General features: G+C 40.1%; 1 protein-coding gene and 1 long non-coding RNA gene across 10 annotated transcripts in view; one reads left to right on the top strand and one right to left on the bottom strand.

Annotated features, from left to right (window-relative positions):
- Window positions 1-21,963, bottom strand: part of LOC105668806 (neural cell adhesion molecule 2-like) — a 237,523-nt gene that overhangs the window by 45,689 nt on the left and 169,871 nt on the right. The window lies entirely within an intron of this gene.
- The window catches only part of LOC105668807 (uncharacterized), a 328,884-nt gene that overhangs the window by 138,689 nt on the left and 168,232 nt on the right, over window positions 1-21,963 (top strand). For both annotated transcript variants that reach the window (XR_001100172.2, XR_010889288.1), the window contains exons 3-4: window positions 372-465; window positions 18,888-18,962. This is a non-coding gene — a long non-coding RNA (uncharacterized lncRNA). The remainder of the gene's footprint in view (window positions 1-371; window positions 466-18,887; window positions 18,963-21,963) is intronic.

Genomic DNA, 21,963 nt, shown 5'->3' with positions numbered 1-21,963 from the left:
CTCGCATGAACTTTCCACGCGGTTCAGCCATCCCTCAATAACTGTGCCGCGCGTCGGTAATTAGAATAACAGAATATTTTAATTTATATCGTCCGAGTTTATTAAACATATCGATTGTTTTTCAACGCTAAGTGACATTAAATGATTTACTCAATTAAATATTACAATTAAAATAAATTAGCGAAAATTTTGATAGTAGTCGAAATTTAAGACTGCAATATTTTCGGATAACAGGCAGCTGCTATCTTCGTAATAGTTTTATTATTATCGTCGGACTATCGATTTTATCATTAGGATACCGTGAAATCGTTATAATGTTTCAATTACGAAAATTGCTCGCACATAATATATTTATTTTTTGTTTTTTTTAGATTTCTCAGTGAAAAAGGATTGAAAAAGTCAAGTTAATGAGGATAGAATCCGAAGGGAGCGCCAGGCGTGATGTAGCACGGCGAACATAGACAGGTAAGGAAAGTTCAAAATCACGTGGCCGTAAACTAGCGGGAGCTTTCGGTATATACCCTTCCGCGTTCCCGAAAGAGGGCTTTCCGGCGTACGAACGGGTACGACGTGTTATCCGGCTCGAGATTACTTCTTGGAACGGAAATAGGGCGTCGGCTAAGACACCGCTTTGAAATTACCGTATAATTCCGCGCAGGCACAGTTCTGCCGTCGGCGAAAATAATGGCGAGGACTAAAGTGCGAGTTGGATCGGCTTCAATTCTCTTACGAATTATTGCGCACAGATTGAAATGCTCGTACGCTAACGTGCGATGCACGAGTGAGATGGACGTCACGAACTTAATATAGTTTTTAGCTTTTCTTAGATAATTTTAATAATTCGCGATAAAATTTTATGTAGTCTGTAAAAGTCTATGCAAAAAACATATAAAATATTAAAGTAGACATATATAAAATATATATGTTTCTATTGCAAATTGCGGAATAGTGCAAGAAGCATAAAATGTTTCGTGTAATTCATAATGTCTCATCTCTCTCTCAAATGTATAATGGAAAAGTTATATTTCGATCAACTAAGAAACAATCCAGTATAAATATGTCTCAATTCGTTGGTCGTTTGACCTCGAGCCCAGTATCCGAGATATCGATTCGGCCCGGAGTTTCAGATTACCTAATTAACGGATCCTTCTATCTACTCGGGGATCTGCTCAAGCACCGCCTCCGTGCGACACTCATTACTCTTTGATCGAGCGCGGGCGAGGTGTGAGTATAATTCTCAAAGGAGAATTTTAAGTGACCGAACGCACGGGTGAAACGTAAAGAGACGGCAATACATGTTCTCGCCGTCAGACTGGTAATCAGTAAAAAAAGGAAAGAAAAATTTTTGATTCGAAAATTAAGAAAGAAAAGACAAAGAGCGGGCGAGAGGATGCAACACGGCGACAATAAGAAAGAGAAGAATTCGAACGAGCCGCAGGAGGGTTAAATAGCCCCCCATTACCATCGGTCGTGTGTAACTTGCGAGACTCGACTGGCTTCACCATTACGTTCCCGCGCGATTTCTCCACCTCGAAAGTTTGTTTTAATGTGCTCGCATTGAAGTGGGTGTCGCCGACACCCACCCGGTAAGCCTTCCTCGAGTGTCGCCTAGTTCCGCGACTTCGTCTTGGGAACTTTCAACGAGTAAGAGCTCCATTTCGGGACGATTCAAAACGGAGCATTCGAGAGCGCATCCTTTACCGATACTATATTGAATAATCTGGGAGGACAACACACAGCAAACAGGCGCGCCGTAATTGTAATTGCGACGCGGAGTTTCTAGAACAATGCGGCGCCCGGAAACGTATCGAAATTAGATATTGCGATGAGCTCCGGGAGTATTCGCGGTGCGCCAAGCCTGTCCAAGTTTCTGGCGTGCATTACCGTGGATTGGAACGTGATTGGAGCAGGTAACGATATGTCGCCGTTATGATCTAAATCACGCGGGAATGTCGGAGAAATCCATTTCGGATCGTCGCGCTGATTACTAGCGCCGTGCCGATTAATGGGAATGCCGGATTCTCGCGATCATACATAAAATTCCGATTTAAGCGCGCTTGAATATGTAGTTTCACGTTAAGACGATGGCGATTTAACATTATGATTGCGACATTGTATTTATTATTTTTGTCTTAAACTTATTTTTATTCTAAAGAGACTGTTTGATATTTGAACTGTTTGAAGATTAAATTTCGCAAAGCCTGTTCATGCTCTTAGAAGACTTCATTGCAATTGCGCGTGTCAGTAGCGCGTGAATATGATCTGATTTTCAAGTTTATTTAGCTGAACTGACATTAGACGGAATAAAATATATTCGCGCCGACTGTGCCGCGACTCGGAAGCACGAGCTTAAACTTGTATCAGCGCGGTTGATTGACGGACGCTGCGGCACGGCAGGGCTGTGCGGAAATTATTCAATTTAAAAATCAAATTGTAATATAATCATAGAGTTTCACTTTAATCAGTTTTGAGAATGTCTAAATAGAGTGCCATTCGCCGCAGGAATTTTAACGAGACACCACGGATTAAACAGAAATACGAGTGGTGTTCAAACAACGTCATTGAGCGGCAGGCTTTGACTTTGTTAGCGTACGACGAGATAATTTCGATCGGAATCCACAATGCGGAAAATTTGACCGAACTCGTTGATCAATGCCAAGAATAATTCACCGGGAATAACGCATTTGCTGAATATGGTTCGTCAGATACAACCGCTCCTGTTATTTCAGGCTCACGGCCGAGAACACGTTCTGTGTGACCAATTCGGTTCAATGAAGCTTTGAGAACATGATCTGGATACTAAGCTCGCCCCGATTCCGCTGACCAATCTCATTACAGCGGGCGCAACGACACGGTTGGAAACTCGTCCTTAAGCCATATTGTTTCAAGAAGCTGGATAGCACGAACGCGGATAAAGTCAATCGAACACGTTGCAATGCCGCAACCGCGATCGAATCGGGAGCCTTTCCGGATATTACCTCTTCTCAAATATAATCAAGTTATATAGTTTTGAGAGAAAATATTTCTTTTTACGCTGCGACCCTAAATTTTCTGCAAATTTTTCGCAAATTTTCTTTACAAATATATACATTACTTTCATGTATGCACAATTTATCCGCATTATGTTAAACTTTCTCTTTAAAATATTATACGTTTTATATTTTGGAATTATTTACACGATCTCCGATACGAAGTAGATTTGTGTTGCATTACAATTGTGTTACATTGTCGCTTTGTCATTTATCTATATTATTACTGTTTCAAGTAATATATTTCGGGTATTATCACGTGAAACGTTGTATAATTTTCAACAATCCATTTGCGTCATGATCAATATTTCCTTCCTGTTACTCGTTAATTCAGTTAGCCACATAATGCACTTCGAAGAAAATAACATTGATGTTGTGATAGCTTTCTCGATCAAAAATGTAGTATTACTAATAGAACTTACATTATTTAGTCAAAAATGTAGTATTACTAGTAGAACTTACATTATTTAGTATTTGAATATTTAAAAATATTTGTATCCAGATTATGGATCTTTGTGAAGTTATAATTTCACTTTTCCAAAATTAAAAAACAATAATAAGAGAGAATTCTGATAGACTTTTAATGAACTTTTTAATTGCATTCATCTTAAATCACGAGAACTTTTTCAATTTTTACTTTAGCGCTACAAGTGTTAAGATTTATCGTTCAAATTATTTTTTTTGTTAAATTTTGAAAAAATAAGACTAATTTTATAGAGATACTTTACGGTAATAACGTGACTCGATTCGACAGAAATATCCTGCTGAAGTGACATTAAAATTTAAAAGAACTTAATTTTAAACATTTTTTTTAGCGACTGACAGACGAAAATAAAGCCGTTTTAGTTGCTCACTGATTAATCACAAAGATCACAAAAATAACTCTCGCGTCGTCGCAACTCTATAAACTTCGAATGATATAATTGAGAGCTTTCATTTAAGTCTCTATTCTGGCTGCGAGACAGATAAAGCCGCGGGCAATGTGTATCCACCTCTAGCGCGTTATCCTGAATGAGACAGAAGGTAACTATGAGACAGAGAGTTATTAAAGAATAACTTCGCGTGGCAGACTGTTTCCCGCAATCGATCGCTCATGAGTGTCACCGTTTGCCATTCGAACAAAGTGTATCTTACGATATTATAAACGTGCCTTGCACGATGAATTGGCGGTCAATTCATTTATCACTGTCAATAAAGTTGCGCCGAACAAAATCTATCTATCGAATAGTATCGCACGGACGCTAAAATACAAGGTTCAATATTTTATTAATTGTAGCCTCGGAATAAGGTCTGATTATTTTTTTTCATATAACTCTCTTTATTCGCTTTAATACAATGAAATTACTATTATTGATGGAAAGACCAGTCGACTAATCCCTTGTTTAAGCAGAGAGACTGCGCCGCACCGAATTTCATTACGAATCTCACCAGTTTACTGAACTAATACGTTTCGCAATATTTGTTTTATACCCCTTCCGTTTCTCTCTATTCCTCTCGTTCGTTACACCGTAGCACTCCTGACTTCAAGCAGCACTTTCACCTTTTAGTGTTCTTTGATGCCATTTTTTTTTGTATTTTCTCACAAGCACTCTCGAAGTCTCACTCCACGTTTGCTAATTGTCTTCTTTACAAAGCTAATTAATTCGCCAACAATGTTCCAATCAGTTGGAATCTAAAGCTCACGTGGCCAGTGCACGCGGTAGATAGCGAAATTGTACGGCCAATGAAATATCTGCCGTCGCCCGGCATCGCCCGAAGATTTGTCAAACGGGAATTGATTTAGGTCCTGGGGCTTAATCCCTGAGGGAGCCCACAGCACCAGTTGGTTTCCCTTAGAATTCGCCCGATCGAAGATCCGTGCAGGACTTGCACGCAAATAAATTGAGACCCTTATATTAGTCAAGAAGCCGGGAATCATGTTTGTATTTTAAGCCCAATGTTGAACTCTGCGACAAATTGGGCGGCGGACGGTGATATCTTTCAACAGCTTTGCGATTTATTCGCAAATTGGTCTAATCATTAATTTTTGAGGATTCATCTATCAGATGTCATAAAAGTTGACTTAAATTTTTTCCTTTAAATTAGACTATGGATTTGTGCGAATCCGTATTAAACTAATTATGCGCGCGCAGCAAAGCGCGGGATGTTTGATAATCAGGCGTGTTAATTACGAATGTACGTCTACAAAGATACATGATGCACTTTTTAACGAGGTCGTATTATGAACGTTGTTACGGTGGCATAACGAAGAGCCACAATTACGACGTAGGATCGTGGAAGTATTTAATGTCATAAGTGACGTTAAAAAATTGTGGTTTCGCCGTGCGAAATACTGCAAATGCTGTACTGCAAAATTCAAGAGACGCGACGCGAGTTTTTCGAGTAACAGCGTACAATTCTATCGTAAATAGAATCGTGACAAAGAGGTCATCGCGAGGATCCACGGAATGGACCATGAGCGCTCTTTGCGGCGGTTTACTCTCGTCATAAAAAGCGATGCGACCTACCCTTTGACCGAGAAAGAAAGGAAACGAATATCGCGGGAAGAAAGTGTGCGTGCTCGTCATCATGTGTTCTACACCGTAAATAAGGCGAAACACGTTCTCGGGCTAACGTAGCCGCCATTAGATTCATCCTTGGATCCATTAAGTCTTGCGTACGTGATGGTGAGATCTCCGAAAGCGCGAGTAAATACCTTCGGCTAATGGTCAACCAAACGAAATCGATAAAATACGAAGAAGTGGCGATTCGCTGCGGGATAGATCGTAAAATATATATGCACAACGCTGTTACGGCTGTACAATGTAGTAGGGAAAGGACCTTTTGTGCGAAGTACAGATTCCATAAAAACATATCTGAAAATGACACTGGTATTGTGTGCTGGAATGAATAAAAGTGTATGAATGATACGTAAAATTAAAATTCCGCCGGTTCGTAATTTTTGCGGCTTCTGTTAATTCACATTGAAATGTAAAGAATAAAGGTAAAAACGAATACAAAAATTCGTTTTTAATGTCAGCTAATGATCTAACCGACAAAGAGTCAGTAATAGTCACGGGAACAATGTGGAAACTTTTGAAATATTTCATGTAATAATTATGGCCACAGTTGTAAACTTTGCATACTTTGCCAACGATATACATACTTTTTCATCAATTTCTGAGTGTCCTTACATTAATCGTCTTTGTTACGTAAAAAAAAAAAAAATACTTAAATTTAGCTGTAAACTTAGAAGTGATATATTTTTGAAAGTTTATGGTAGAAAATAGAATATATTTTCTCGCACGCACTGTATTCATGCCTCTATTCTGTTTTACATTAAAGTTCTTGAAACTTCTGTTGTAAGTTTGCTTATACATATATTTGTAATATCTAGAAATAATGTAGAAGTTTTATGATTTAACAATTTTTTATCTTTTTTTTTGTGATAAAAGATAAAATCGGAGTTGATTAACAAAGTAACACTCGCGTCTATAACTTATAATAGAAACAAAATGGCACTAAAGAAATATTTCTTTGCTCCTTATTTTTTATTTTTACATTCTTTGCATGATTGTGCTAATTTCAAATTTAATCTAATTTCTAAACCACCGTTTTCAATACAATTGCTGCAACAGAATTGGAAATAGAGTAATAAATTAACAAGAAAAAAAGCACCAAATTCCTGTATATGTTTCACTCGATTGTGCCAAAATGGCCGGCTAGTTTAATAGGCATGAGGCGAGTGTATCGCCTATTTTCGGGAATCAAGTCAGCTCATCGAGCGAACATATGGCCGAGCCTCGCTCCGGACGTTCGGATATCGGGCATTAATCCAACTGTCCTCTCTCCTCAGTTACCGCTATAAATTACAGGTTTCCAATTTCCAGAAGCCGCACTGTTGTGCCCAGCGTGGCTGGGTGAGCGCGGTTAAGGAAGCGGAAGGGACGGAAGAGAAGGACACACGTCGGTCATACCGGTTGCGTTTAATTATCCACGGAGCCGGCGCGCTCTCAGAAGGACAGAGCGGCGGTGGCCGGCGTTGAATTTCCTGTAGGTAGACGTCTGAAAATCTTGTTACAGTTTAATTGTTAATTTACCACCTCAGCTACCAAGAGCGCCTTGGACTCTCCGGGCGCGGCTGGGGATAAAATGGAATTCGTCGAGCGCCACCGAGAGAAGTGGCCGTGCCGAGGGGACGCGAAATCGCTGGAGCAAGAGACGAGTGCCCCCTCGAAACCAAGTTTGATCGTCCATTGAGGTCCGGCGCGAACAAGACGCGCAAATTTGGTTGCGCGAGTGTCCGAACGTCTGGATTATCGTCGATCCATATTCCCGGTTCGAAGGCGTATTCTCTATAATCCCAAACGCATGTTCACCGCAAAGGGCTAAAGGCGAATCAATATCTTATAAATCGGACCATTAAGCCGCGTTTAAAGAGAGATAGGTTCTTCTTCAGCTGCGGCCGGTCCCATCGGCGGCGCGACCGAACCGGCTCGATCGCGAAAGCGGCGTGGCGTTGCCATTGTTATCAAAGTTCGCTGAAATTGAAATTCTTTCGCATGAGGAACTTCTCAGTATCTCGACATGGTTTGCATTCTACGGGAAAACGCTTGCGCTCTGCTTTTCGCATCTATTGCGATTCGCTCACCGAATGCAAATATACGCGCGAGCGCGACTAATTTCAATTTTCAATGCGATTTGCACATGGGATGTCTGGCATCGCACGCATGTATTATCATGTAACATGTCAGCACGTATATCCGGCATATACAACGGTTTCCGTCAAAAGTAAGTTTCCAACAGTCTAATCAAATTGGATGAACGAACATCCCGAGTTTCCTAAACTCCGAAGACGTGTATAAACTTATCCGCGGTTCCTACCTTCCCCTCTCCCCCGGCGCGAGTCCTTCGAGTCCTGCGGACGACAACACGCGAAACGCCGACAAGATATTTTAAGCCAGTACGTTTCGTAAATTTGGTAATTTTGGTGGAAATTCCGGCTGCTCCGGAACTTCGACGAGGAAATACTAGATAGCGTTCCATCTAGTCCCGCTGCTGGCTGCATACCTAATTATAATGTACGTACTTTGGCGCAACATCTGTTATTATTACTGTCACGCAACTTCGATCCCTTGCGCCTAATGTTGCGAGAATGATTCATTATACGAGAAATTTTATGCCGCAATCTCGTTGATAAAAGTGAACGCAGTGCAACATGAGTGATTGTTGTGAATAAAATGGTTATTCGTGAAATAAATCCGAATGCTTTAAAATATTGCAGGATTTTGTGTTGAATTTTAAACGTAGGAAAAATGTAAAAAACAAAATTTCAATTTTTAAATCTGATAATCAATAGTAATTAAAATTGCGTAATTGTTTTTCGCAAGGCAAATGCAAATTTAGCATGAAAATTCATGTTCCAGTAACAAACGCTGTAAATTTTCATTGTCTGATTTATATTGTTTCATATATAGCATAAAACAACTATACTTCTTTAATAATAATTCAGAAAATACATTTAGAAAATGTGTTGACAAAAACAGAAAAAAGAAGAATATATATATATTCTTTGTTTATTCAATATATTTAATGTGTATTAATAAATGGACACATTCGACAAATTTAATGCAATGTAATCCAATTATATAAGCTGAATACAAATAATTACCAATTTATTTAGGCAAAATTAAATTAATAAATAAACAGGATTAATATATATACAAAATTGTCGGAAATAGTTTAATACTGGATGTTTGTCGCGGAAACATTAACTGAAAATTTATTTAGCCAATATCATAATGTTTGAATCCGAAATTTCTTGCAAAATATTCGGTGTTTCAGCCTCGTGGGATACCGTCTACATGCATAAATATGTAGTGATAAGCGAAACGGAAGCTCGTTAAATCTCGCGCGTCTTCCGGTATATGTTCCCCGTATATGCACACCGACCTATCGTTTTACGATCACGAAGCCCCATCGCGAATGAGATTCGCGAATAACTTTGAAAAATTAATGAGACCCCATTTCGGTCTTGATTTCGTTCAATCAAATTCTTCACTTCCAGCTGCTGAGAACACACAATCATTCATGTTTTTACGCGTAATCCAAAATCTTAAATAACACGTGTATCTCTTCGTAAGATCACAAACTATACATGTTAACTTACAAAGTAAGATAAGAGGCGCACGTTATGTTTACACATTACCGTGCAAAGTTTACTGCACAAAGATTAACGCAAAATTTATTACAGGCAAGATGTTTTTAAAAACCGCACACACTTTATTGCCCGTAATCCCCTCATCAACTGCCGGTACGGATCTGTTCCTCCGTCAATTTCTTGCCTCTCATTTTCAATGATTATGCATACTTATATACCAAGCAACCAAAGTAAGTTACCATTGATTTATGGGCAAACGGGGTAATTTCTCGCACGACAAAGGAAATTCTTTGATATAGCACGACGTGATCGATCCAGCTACTCGTGGTCGAAACGGAATTTGACCACATTTTTCAAAAGATATTATATCGTTTTATACTCCTTTGTGATTGGCCATCAACCTTCTCTTTCATTCATTATTTGTCGTGAAATTATTATCAGCTCTTGATTTTTGGTTGCTTGAACATTGATTAATTTTTCTTTTCTGCGCAAACGAATAAGACTTTCATCTTAATTATTCACATAATGAATTAAAAATAAAACAAAATACTATTTGAGCTCCTTTAGCGAAGCATGTATTGTTTAATTAGTGTGTAAAAAAACGAAAAGGAGAATATTTTATGTATATAATACTTTTTATATTTTATTCAACGCGAGAGAGCCAATTATAATCGCTTTAACATTAACGAAAAATCATCTTTTCCTTTGCCACTAGCGCTCGTAACTTCCTTTGACGTTAATTGGTTATTGATACTGTCGACAATCCGATATATTGTATTCGATAGATAATAACGTACGCGCTTTTCAGAGAGAAAAAGTGAAACAAGGTCACGTGGAAACAAACGTATTTCATCCTTTCGATTAATATGTTCTTTGCGTGAATATAAACGATGCGTTCGCGCATCTGTGTATTTTTGAACTATAGTGCGAGCTGATAGGTGAGCGCTGGTTCCTGAAAAGTTATAGGGTGAAGTCTTTTCCGCTTTTGACCTTACGGGATGCTAGCGCGAGTTAGTGAACCGTTGTGCCGAAATTAATAGATCTCCGGTCTTGTGCTTCCGGAAGGTGAAAGAGCCTTGATAAACAGCGTCGACCCTGTATATCGCACCGCTTTAAAATTTATGTTCCGCCGCGGGGCTTCGGGTCCGCACAGTGATTTTTCATTGGGCCCTTTGCCCAGCATCGGCGAAAGAAAAAGCGGTACACGGCGGTCGAAGTGTCTATGGTACGCCGGAAATGCGATCGATCTTTTTTCTACTCCCGATCGTAAACGCATCCGCCTTGCATACACAACCGTTATATTATCCGCTCCGAAACTCGGCAATCGACCGTCCATAGTTTTCACCAAAAGTACCAAAAGATATCATTTTACATTCACGTTTTGCATTTATTTTTAATTGTACATGATATTTGTGAAAAAATGTATTATTATTTGACAAACACAGAGTTGGTTTTGTGAACATACGCTAATAAATTTGTAAAATTTTTCAGTAAGTTTGGGCGATTATATATATATATAATATTTAGTGTAATATTTCTGATAACAATTTTTTTGTAAAATATTTATTTTTTGCACAATTTTTTAATTATTGCTTTATTTTACATAAAGTCTTTCATGTAACGAAAAAGATATTTTTAAAATTATCTAAAGCAACGATTTTACAAATACAAAAACGTTTTTTTGAAGTTTAATTCGATTTTGTATAATTTTTGTCAGCGTTAAAATTTCAAGATATATTGAATTTAATTATGGATTCCCTTAATTAAAAGAATGTAATATTAATTCAATTATAAATATTTGAATTGTTTGTTTTGTAAACGATTAATTAAATTTGAGCGAAATGTAGACGTTAGTGAATGTGTCACTTATTTATTTTAAGTGTTTAAATAGTATAGGCGTATTAAAATAGTCTGATTATATAACATCGTCTGTTTCTCGATATAACTTGCAAACATAATTGATAAATGATAAATTGCTTAAGTTTTGATGTGACTACGAAATGTGAGATTATTATTTAACGGAAACAAACTGTCGATCTTAGGGAAAGATGTATTATTACGCGCCATAAATGTCTTCGCCTGCGGAGTTACGAGAGGACTGAAAATTGGTCTTATTGAGGTGGAGAATTTTTAATCTTCGGTCTTTCTTGGCGTTTTGTCTCCTTTTTTGCCTGGTGACAAAATGTCGGATGGCGGTAGGCAAAGTCTGATCGTACTAGGAGGGCCTGAGATAACCGCTCAGTGAGGTAGTTTTCGTGGGGTTGGAAAAGCCAAGGGATTCGCGAGGCTGGAAGGTCCACGAGAGTTATCAGAGATGACGAAGCGTTCCCAGGATGGTCCTTACCGTTTTCTGTCGGCCCCCTTGATGCCAACGCGTTTTACAGGCTCGTTCACAACGAAGTCAACATTAGCCAACGTCACCCTCTTTCTATTTCAAATGACTTTATTACCGTTTAATTAACCGCACGAAAGACGCAATGCGCAATGCAAAACTCGTTAGAAAGTGTAGACATATTATCGAAGAACAGACAGCTTTTGTGGCTATGAAAGTTAAAATAAAAAAAATATCTGAAATACAACTTTATTCTCTTTTAAATAAACGAATGCAAAAGTAATAATAATGATAAATAATAATTGTTTATGATAAAATGCAAGAACTTGCATGTTATAAAATTTAGAAAAACTTTCTTAAATATAAAAAACTTATTTTACAGAAAAATATCCCAAATAAGATAAAAGCTTATGAAAAATTAGATCGTAAAACATTGTCGCTTTGTTAGCACATCATCATTGTGTTAGGATCACAGAGCTTTTGTAATCAACGCATTAACGTTGTCGTAATATTAAAGTAGTTACTCATATTATATAATGGGATACCTAAGTGTCAGTCGCTAATAAACAACATCCCCCCTGGCACGTCGTTATCGCGAAGCTTGAAGGGAAGCTGCGGAATTCGCAAGGACGGCAAAGGTTGATGCAACCTGAATTATCCTCTTGTAGGTTTTCGGTGATTCATCATTCCCGAAGACAGTCGCTTCCTTCCGGTGTCGGATGCGCGATGCTTCATAAACTTCTTTGATACGAGATAGGAATAAAAGATGACCCCGCTGAGAAACGACGTTAGAAAATGTTTGCGCCGTGAGCGCGCATTTAAAAAATAGAATTTGGAGAGTCCATCCTTTGAAATTTCACGCGACATTTTCCCATTTATCACTTTGTATTGCGAGGTAATTGCCCACGACATAAATAAATATTTCTTTAATACGCAACGAAGATAGCTGACTTTTACAGTCGTAATAATTCTCACTCTCGCATAATGCACGACGATATTATCGCGGCATTAAGGGGAGTGTCTATATTTTGATCAGAAATAATGAATGACCTACTTTCTATCTACAATATACCTGGAATAGTAGCAAATCTCGATAATTATGCTATTTTGATTTGCATCCATAAACATTTGTTATTTACCAATGCGATATATTATTTCTGGCATTGAAAGTTCAATAATCGTCGATTCTCGTAATAATAAATACGTCTCTACATATTGCAGAAACGAAGTTAGCTGGCTGAAGCACGTACGAGATTGCGACCGTTTCATGTAATGAATATGTGTCGTAGTAAAACATTGCAAAAGAAACAAGAAATGTTCGGTGAGATCAGATATTTCTTCAAGTAAAAATTATTTTCCACGTGTGTCTGCGACGTACGTGTAATAGTTATTAATGTTCGATTAAATCGCCAAAAGAGAGTCACGTATATAATGAGTTAGCATAATACGGCGGATTACGGTGGCGCGTAAATGCGGTATCAGTAGCCCTTACGAATTCACATCGTAAAACATAATCAATCTCCGTAATGCGAACCTGTAATGAACGTCCGGGAATCCATTATTCTTCGCTTTGCCGCACAAAGTAATATTTAAACGCGCGGTTCCACCCGCGAGTATCCTCATAGTATGTTAATCAACTCGCATGAATCGCCGCATATTTCACTCGGAAAACGGAAAATGAAAATACCGATTCGACCGGTATCATCCGCGGGCCGACGTTGAATTAATTGCGGCGCGCGCGAGCTACATGCGCCTTGAATTATTGCGCGCGATTTTTTACCCCGCGCATGCTTCACGCATTCTGAACCGGATTCACTCCTAACGCATGCTAACGGCGAACGCGAGAAATTGCACGTGACAAATAAATCCGTAGATTATTTTTGTACGTGAGCGAAATGTGTAGCGTACGCACGCACGCACTCACTCACTCGCGCGGAAGATAGGTAAGAAGCAGGAGTGGATTACACTTCCGTATTAGATGGAAATTCGTTCCTTTTATCTGAATTACATTTTCCCTTACTACAGTTACGCACAAAGATACCAAACAAGCAGACTCTCGTCTGTTATCATAAATAATCATCAGCCAGGCGAGGTGAATAATGGCCCGTCAAGTTTTCCAACTTTTTTCAAACGTCGGCGAGAGATTAATGCATGCGTCGGTGGTCGGTGGTTCATATAAGCATGTATGCCTGGCATATATGCTTTTATCCATCAATTATTACCCGCCGGTGCAGTGTCCGTCGATGTAAATTACGGCAATGGCTGCACAGTAACAACGGCGCGCGACTAAGAAAAGGCGAGAGCAAAGGAAAGCGAAGGAACAAGAAATCAATTTCGCGGAGCAAAGTGCTCTTGCTTTTCTTCAGCCCGTCGCGGTAATCAGTCAATTATTTGAGCAATCAGTCAATTATGATCTTTATTAATAAACGAAGCGTCGTCCAAATTTACGCAACTAATTGACTGGCGGTCTACTTTGAAACTCTGACGTCAGAGTTCTGAGCCTCTCTGACCTTTATCCCTCACGTAGGCTTTGATGTCGTCGTCTCGGGGGATCAGTTTGCTTCGCGCTGGTTTCTAAGTTTCAATGGCGCTCGTCAAATCCATGTGACGAAAGGGGGGCGTGCTACCCCTCCCTTATGGTGGAAAGATAAAATTAATGATATGAATATTAACTTTACAAACGCACGTTAACGAGCATGGAATTGCAGCTGCGAAAGTGTAATTGTGCGAATATATATCGAAGAGCGGGTTAGATATTGCGCGGAGCAGAAATTCTCATTTCTCTTCCTCCGTATGCAACACCTTTTTCTACCCGGCGCCGCGTCGGAAGCGCGACCGCGCCACGGCCGCAACCTCTTTCCGCCGTGTCCCATGCGGTTATCGTCGACCGCGGCGTAAAATTTATGGGGAATCTCCCGTTTGGTGGCGACCAGCAGCGGTCCGCCTTATGGCGCGCTTGTTCGCACGCACACGTCGAATAACGAAGAAATCGGTGTACGTGCGGCAATCTTTATCCGATCTTTTACCGCCGAACGAGGGAAGAAGTCGCGTCCCGCTCGTCGACCGAACCACGTCCGCACAGTTTCGCCTCTTATCCTCTCACCCTCCATACTTTCCCCTTTTCTCGTTCCCGAGCGACCCCTGCGAACTGGGCACCCGACCCAAAAGTAATAATGCAATATCGAGACGACTTCGTAGGAAGCTTTTGAAGCTCCTTTTCGCGCTCTTCAGTCCGTCGAATGGACTCTCGCGCCAGCAGTCACCATTATTTATGAGTGCTGCGTGTCCGGCATACGACGTGCCGCCTCACGTGTCGGGTCACATGCGTCCAGGTCGCATCGCTGGCTGCGACGGCTTCAAAAAAGGTGAGAGTAGACGATGCAAAGAAGCTGACTGCAGTTGACACGCGATCTCACGTTGCCGGTGATCGTGCCGTTCCCTCCCTCACGTGAAGCCACTGCCATGGCAGATGATGGAAGCCCACGTGCCGTCGGTGCTCCTTTTCTTGCATATATGTACGCCGCACCGACGGAAGGAAAGACCGATTCGGAATCCTTCCTTCGGCCGGGAATCACGGTCGAGCCGACGGTGATTTTATCGCGCCGGCCGGGAATCGACTATCTCACCTGTAATTTTCAGGTAATACGCGGATATGATCCACCCGCCGCGCTACCGCATCCACGCTCTCGTTGCTCACACTTCCTGTATGTAAATCGTATCCTCGTGCATGATGCACGGAACGAATCTTCTCTGGATTCTATGTTGGGATTGGATTTGATGAAGCGCGAAATGGAGTTCGAAATGTTTCATTATGTATATCGTCATATATAAGGCAGATTGAATTTGACTGTTGATTGTGATCTTTCACATCTTCATTCATTTAGCGGGAAATCTTATTGTTAGAAAAATCGCTGCCTTAATGAATAAAGAGAGACCTGCAACAATAATCATTGGATCGATAGAATTTGTCGTCGAATTATTTAAGCTGTATCATAATTAGAGCAAGTTAATAATGAAAAGTGAAGTATCTTGATAAGTTGAACTCTAAAAGCGTAAATAAGTCATAGAACTTTATATATCCCGATTTAAATCAAAGAAAATTTTACTTTAATAGAATTTGAAACTTAATTACCAAGTAATAACTTGGTTAGATATAACGTTGAGAAAAGTTACGGCATTTCTTGTAAGGTGGACTTGATTTAAATTTTCATCAAGGAGAAGTTGAGTTGATGACGAAGAATGAGCTGAGAAAATAGCACATTCACCAAACAATTGTCATTCCTGCTACGGATTCTTTCATTTTCAAAAATCAGGAACTAGTTTGTTTATTTAAATTCTTGAAGAATAACTTGTGTGCCAGAAAAAATTGCCACATATACAATGCAACAATTGAATAAATTTCGTAAACATTTTGGTTGGAAAAGTTTAATTTTCCACTTTTCAAAGAAATGTGCAAGGTGACAAAATAAGTGAGAAATTGTATTGTTATATCTATCTATATAAATTAATCTTCGACTGTGTGTGCGCGTTTGGAGTATTAGACGCTATAAATCAAAGAGGTGATGCAACTAAGATGGGATCCGCTGACGAGCGGGCTTTAATGCTCAAACGGGTGCGCGCGCTAAACAAACGATCCAAGACGCGACAACTAGCGGTGAACGCCATAAACCCAAATCCCCCGAGTGCAGCCGTTACGAGGATGACGGCAGGAGAACGGGGATGAAATGGGGAGGGTTGGGAGAAGTGTCACGCGGCACGTTCTGACCGTGCATCATTCTCCGAACCGGTAACCACCAGTCACTACACCTTCACGACCTACCATACATCGTCTGCATCCAACGACTCAATACACGGGAGTATCCACGTACGTTTTATTACGCGACGAATGCCACTGGCATCGGCAGCTTCCCTTATTCGCTCCGAAAGACAAGATTACCAGCTAAAATCCTCTTTCCTTTCCGCACAGTGGAGGGCTTTCCGACACTACTTTCGGACAGCGCAAAGTCGAAATAGGGCTTTCGTGTACGGCCGGGCGGGGGATTATAATGACAAAAGGACAAGACGTGACGTAAACTCACATTTTTGTGACGTGCGCGCGCGCGCGCGATAATAATGGTTTGCATTACTCGCCAAATCTATTTGTGCTATTTTCCGTAATGTTATTTGCGAAATTTGTGATTATTGGATCATTCCACAGTGGATTAGTGAATTAATTTTGAAATTACATGTATAATAATATATAATAGGAATAATACGGATTTATACACGCGTGCTGATACATTTTGAATTGCGTAAGTTAATATTCACAAACTGTTTTCGCAGTAAACTGCATTTATAGAAAGATTTAAATATTATATTTTATATAACGTTTAATATATTCATTAGAACCCCCCACTCATCAGAATATATTTAGCCAGAGTTTATACCGCGGCGTACAATGCTACAGTTGCTATTTACGTGTATTAAGAATTCTGTATCTTTTATAAATGCGTTTCGAAATTAGAAAAACTGTTTATACATTTACCCCGTAATCGTAAATATGAAATATAAATAAACCGGTTCCGCATAAATCCAATTTTGACGAGGGCCGCGCAAGAATAACACGGATAAAATTCAATGACAGTAAAACAGGTTAAGCGAACAATCCATTTTCTTTATGTAAACGATAAGCATTAGGACGATGAACGAGGGTGAGTTGAGAGTGCTTTACTTCCGTAACGAAAATTGCTGCCGCCGAGTGATTTCAAAAGAAACGTCGATGGAAAGTAGACTGCTAGAAAGTGGGACCGAGGTACAAAGAAGCATGATTATCCAGTCGCGTATACGAAAAGGAAGCTAACGCGGATATCGAGCCACGGATATTCGAGGACAAGGAGGCTTAAGCCTTCGGAGTCCTTCGCTGCCGCTTTTTCTTCCCGACGGCATCATCTGCCGCTTCGAGAGAAAGCTTCTCCCCCCATCCACGCGCCTTCCCCGTTCTTGATGCCTTAATATCATTAGAGCCGGCCGTATAATATCCACGGCCGCGTCGGCACACTTGAAATTCAACGGCATCGCGGCTTTTCCCGGCGAGGAGGAGGAACTTTTACAAAAGGCCTTACCGGATCTTATTTACGTCAGATCGATGCTTTTGGATGGCGGTGCGGCGATCCTTCGGGACTCCTCCAACTTACAATCATACAAGTTTCGCGCGCGCGCATTTACGTGTATACGTGTGAAGTTCTCTATCGTCCACTTTTCAAGCCACATCCCTAAACCCAAGTCGGAAAAAGCAATCGTAAAAGCGGGCTCAGCGCGTCGGCTCGGACAGCTTTTCACCGAAAACCGTCCGCAAAGCTCCACTGCGACCTCACCGAGAGCTTAAGCATGCACACCGAGCACAATACTTCCCAGAGATATCCGCACACGGATGATCGCCGAGAGTGAATATCAGGAGATGCGGTTGCAGGATTCTGGAAAACGTCTTTGATGTCGCGAGGTGCGCTCAAGCGATCTTGGCTGAAATTTTTCACAGAAGTGTGTATTTCACATTTTAATATATTTTTCTCAACCATCTGAAGTCAAGTCGTAAAATGTAAATTGCATTTTCCACGTTTTGAGAAAGACTTGGAAAGACCGAATAAAAAAAAAAATACTAAAATTTTATTGTGAAATTTTTCTACTGCTTTACAGAAGGGAGAATTTGGGATTTTATCTCATGAAATAATTATACATCGAAATTATTGTTAATATATCTAACTGTTCCGCGTATCGTGTATTGTCTGTTTGCATATCGTCATTATAATGCGGGAGAGCGGTAAACCCGCATTGTTGAACGGACAAATATACAATGTTATTTAATGTTGTTAGAAGCAGTAGCGTGCAATATTGAATAATGTTTCGGCCGCAAATATCGACCGATGCTATGTGTTTAGATTCGATCGGAGGATATTCAACGCTTTCACCGTGCAGGATTAATCAGATGAGACAGGCAGTAATTCTTCAGAATGTATAGTCTCCGGCGCGTTATGCGATCGCGTACCTGTTACTGCGCCTGACAAATCGTTCGGCAAACACAGTGAATTGGAAAGGTACATTAGCAAGACAAATGGCGAAATTAAAAAAAAAAGAGGGGCGTCAAGTGCTGATGGCGCCGGTGAGAATAAATGGGAATCGCAAAAATCATACCGTCTACGTGCATATCATGCGCCGCACCGCATCGCCGAATGTGATTATATTTCAATAGTGCCCGTTTATTTCTGTAATACAATACGACGTGAAATGTGACGCTGCCAACTATTTCTATTATTCCTTTTTCATTTTTATCAATTGATACCGAGCATTATTTATGGATAACAATTGTGCGCAGATAACAATTGTTTCTAATTCGCGTATTTTTATATTACAGAAAGCAACGCAACAATTAAATCGTCCTTACGTCTACTTCAATTGGACTGTGTAATCGCTGTAGATAATGATCAACGTAAGTAAAAAGTCTGTGCATCGGTATCTATTAATATCATTTTTTTCAACTCAAATCATTAAATGTTTTGTTTGTATCACTTACGAAAAAGATACAAAATGAAGAAATATTTCTTTGTACGGCATTCTTAGTCTTTATAGCGGTTTCATTGAATTTAGATTTACATCTTTGCTGTCTCTGGTTGTAGTGGAGATTACTGTGAGAAGGCAGTTGGTCGAACGCAATGCACGCGCGGATGTAATTCTGTTTCTCGTGCTATGTGCTATGTCCACGCCTTTAAAGCGGTTCTACGCTATGCGTCCGTTCCTACAAATGCGCCAGTGTTTGCGTATTCAACCACGTGCCAAATGAATATTCGTTCGACTTCCTGCATTGCTAAGCTTATTCGTAATTCTGTTTCCTATTCACGTACATTAATTAGAAATCTTCGCTTCTATTTATTTTTTACACGAAAATCGTGTATTTGGCAAAATATGTTACAAGATAATAAAGAATTATATTCGATTAATTTGAAAAAATGCGCGTACGCAGAAATAAAAAATAAGTATAATATTTATTTTCTAATTTTATTTTTTACTTTTTGTTTCGCAACTGCGTCGTAAAAAACTATATTTTAAATATTTTTGTATGCTTCAAAGAGTTTTTTTATTAATTGCAAAATTTTTAATGAGAGACAATCGCAGGTAGATGAACAATGTTTCGAAAATGCACACACGCGCTGCTTCATTAGGAGAAATGCATGCGAGTATATGCGAGGACAATATTGCTCGTAATCGAACTGGCAAATCAACTAGAATCGCGATCGTATCTAGTTGGAATTTCAGCGAAATTCGGCTCGGAGCTCGCACCGAGCGCACGAGCGCGCGCGTGCTGCTTCCTACCCTTTCTCGAGGTCTCTCCACGAGCTATTTCTCTCGGGCGCGATCCAGGATAGCGTGCCTGAAACACGAGTCCGATATTATCGCGTCGGCGTGCAATTTTGCCCCGTAGTTACGGCACGGTACGAAAAGGGACTCCGCGCGATCGATGACCGCGAGACGGACGAGGTGAGCACTCATGATCGCGCCGGCATGTTAATTGGCTGACACTAAATAATGCCTTCACCTGATACCGGGCGTTAGTCCGCGCGCGGACAAGGACAGCGCGCGCGCAGCTGCGTGAATTAATTTCTAGTCGCGCGGTTAAAGCCCGACTATTCTCCCGCCGCCGCCGCCGCCGTTCCATCGATGTTCTGTAATTTCGTTCCGCGTAACAGATGCGGTATCGTATTCGTGATATGTGTCGTCGTTACACGAGCGTTACACTCCATACTCCGTCCGGTGTTATTAACTTAGATCGCTTTATTGTGTGTCGATCACGAATGGAGAACAATAATTGACAAGAGATACGAGTCGTATCATACGACGCGCTGAGTTAGCGTCGAAAACACGCGTACCGATTTGCCGATAGACTTGGCGATTCGTGCGATAATCGGCGCTTTTGTTACTTGGATAATTACGTCCTGTCGTGCTCTAAATCGGGAAAAAATATTTTCTAAGCGGTAGTAGGTCGAATCGAAAATTCAGCCTATTACGTGGCAAAGTTTTCCTCGCAGCGGTTGATTCGCCCGCAGCTCGGTTCGCACGCGACGTAGGTTAGGTCGAAACATCGCACGCTGATTTCTTAAGTCCGCGATTCTACCGAATCGATAATGCCGAAAGCATTTTTCCCATATTGCCGTTCCGTAAAAAACTCAATCCGACTGATGCCCAAAAGTAACGATGTAACAAAATGAAGTCTGATCGCTACTGCTGTTGGCGCTTTAATGTGATTTATCATGCACTTTTATCTCGGCGCAATTTTTCATAAATAAAAAATCCGACTATCACTACCATTGAAACGGCCAGTTTTTGTACGCGGAGAGGAAAACGGTGAAAATCATTTCGCTATGCGATTATCTGCATCATCGATAGAAACTCCATTGCTCGTCGCGGTGTTATCGCGCGATGGCCTACGCAAACCGATTAATCAGGTTTCGCAAAATACCCGAAACTGGCATCAAGCGAGCGGGGCCAATGGCCCGGACCATTACCGCACCAGAATTGTTTCCGAAATTCCATGTAATCTGATAGGAATGCGATCTGGTGGTTCTCGCATGATGTACGCAAATAATTCTAAAAAAAAAAAAAAAAATAATAAAAAAGAGGGAGAGAAACGTTTTAACGCGCAAACGTGTGTGTCTTGCTGCGGGCGAAACGAAATTATGATCTGTTATAGATAATAACTTTCACGGCGAACGTAAATTCAAGTTGCCAGTTTTCGATCCCGTTTTATCCAATATGAATGCCTGTCCAATCGGTTTTGTCATAACATATGGGTAAATAATATTGGCGTTTCGCGGCTTGTGCCATGTGCCTCTATAATTTATCGTCGCGTTATTCGATCGCGTAATTTTGGTAGTGACTAATGCCGAGCAAATCCGATCATTTTGCGATGCAGGACTGACGAATCCTCTTAGAGAGGCGCTTGGTCGGTCGAGAGATTTTCAGTGTTGAATTTTTAAGGACTGCATCGATCCATTGGCCTACATGGAGATGATTTGAAATTACCGTTGAATATGCACCTGCACCTTCGGCGCTTAATCTAAAAAGCGTAAGCCGAAATATATATAAATATATATCTTTCATAATTCATTCGCTAACAAATACTGAATATTATTATTACACGGAATACCGAAATTAATTAATATTACAGTAATTAATAGGTTATTTTTATATAACGAAATTTCCACTACAAAATATATTATCTGTCATAATTAACTAGCTATCAAATATTCCGCGCTATTGTTAAATGTTGAACAAACTAACTGATTACGATACATTATTTTAACAAAATTACTTCTATAATGTTTACTAATTATTCAATGCTTCTTTTGATACGATTACTATTGTTTTGAAAAAAACTGCACAAAATGTTTTTTTTTTTTCATTTTTTGTCACAAAATACGGAAACTATAAGTTTA

The sequence above is a fragment of the Linepithema humile genome, chromosome 3, assembly GCF_040581485.1.
Source record: "Linepithema humile isolate Giens D197 chromosome 3, Lhum_UNIL_v1.0, whole genome shotgun sequence".
NCBI lineage: Eukaryota > Metazoa > Arthropoda > Insecta > Hymenoptera > Formicidae > Linepithema > Linepithema humile.
Note: the sequence above shows the minus strand (reverse complement) of the source record. Positions and strands in the feature narration are given on the sequence as shown.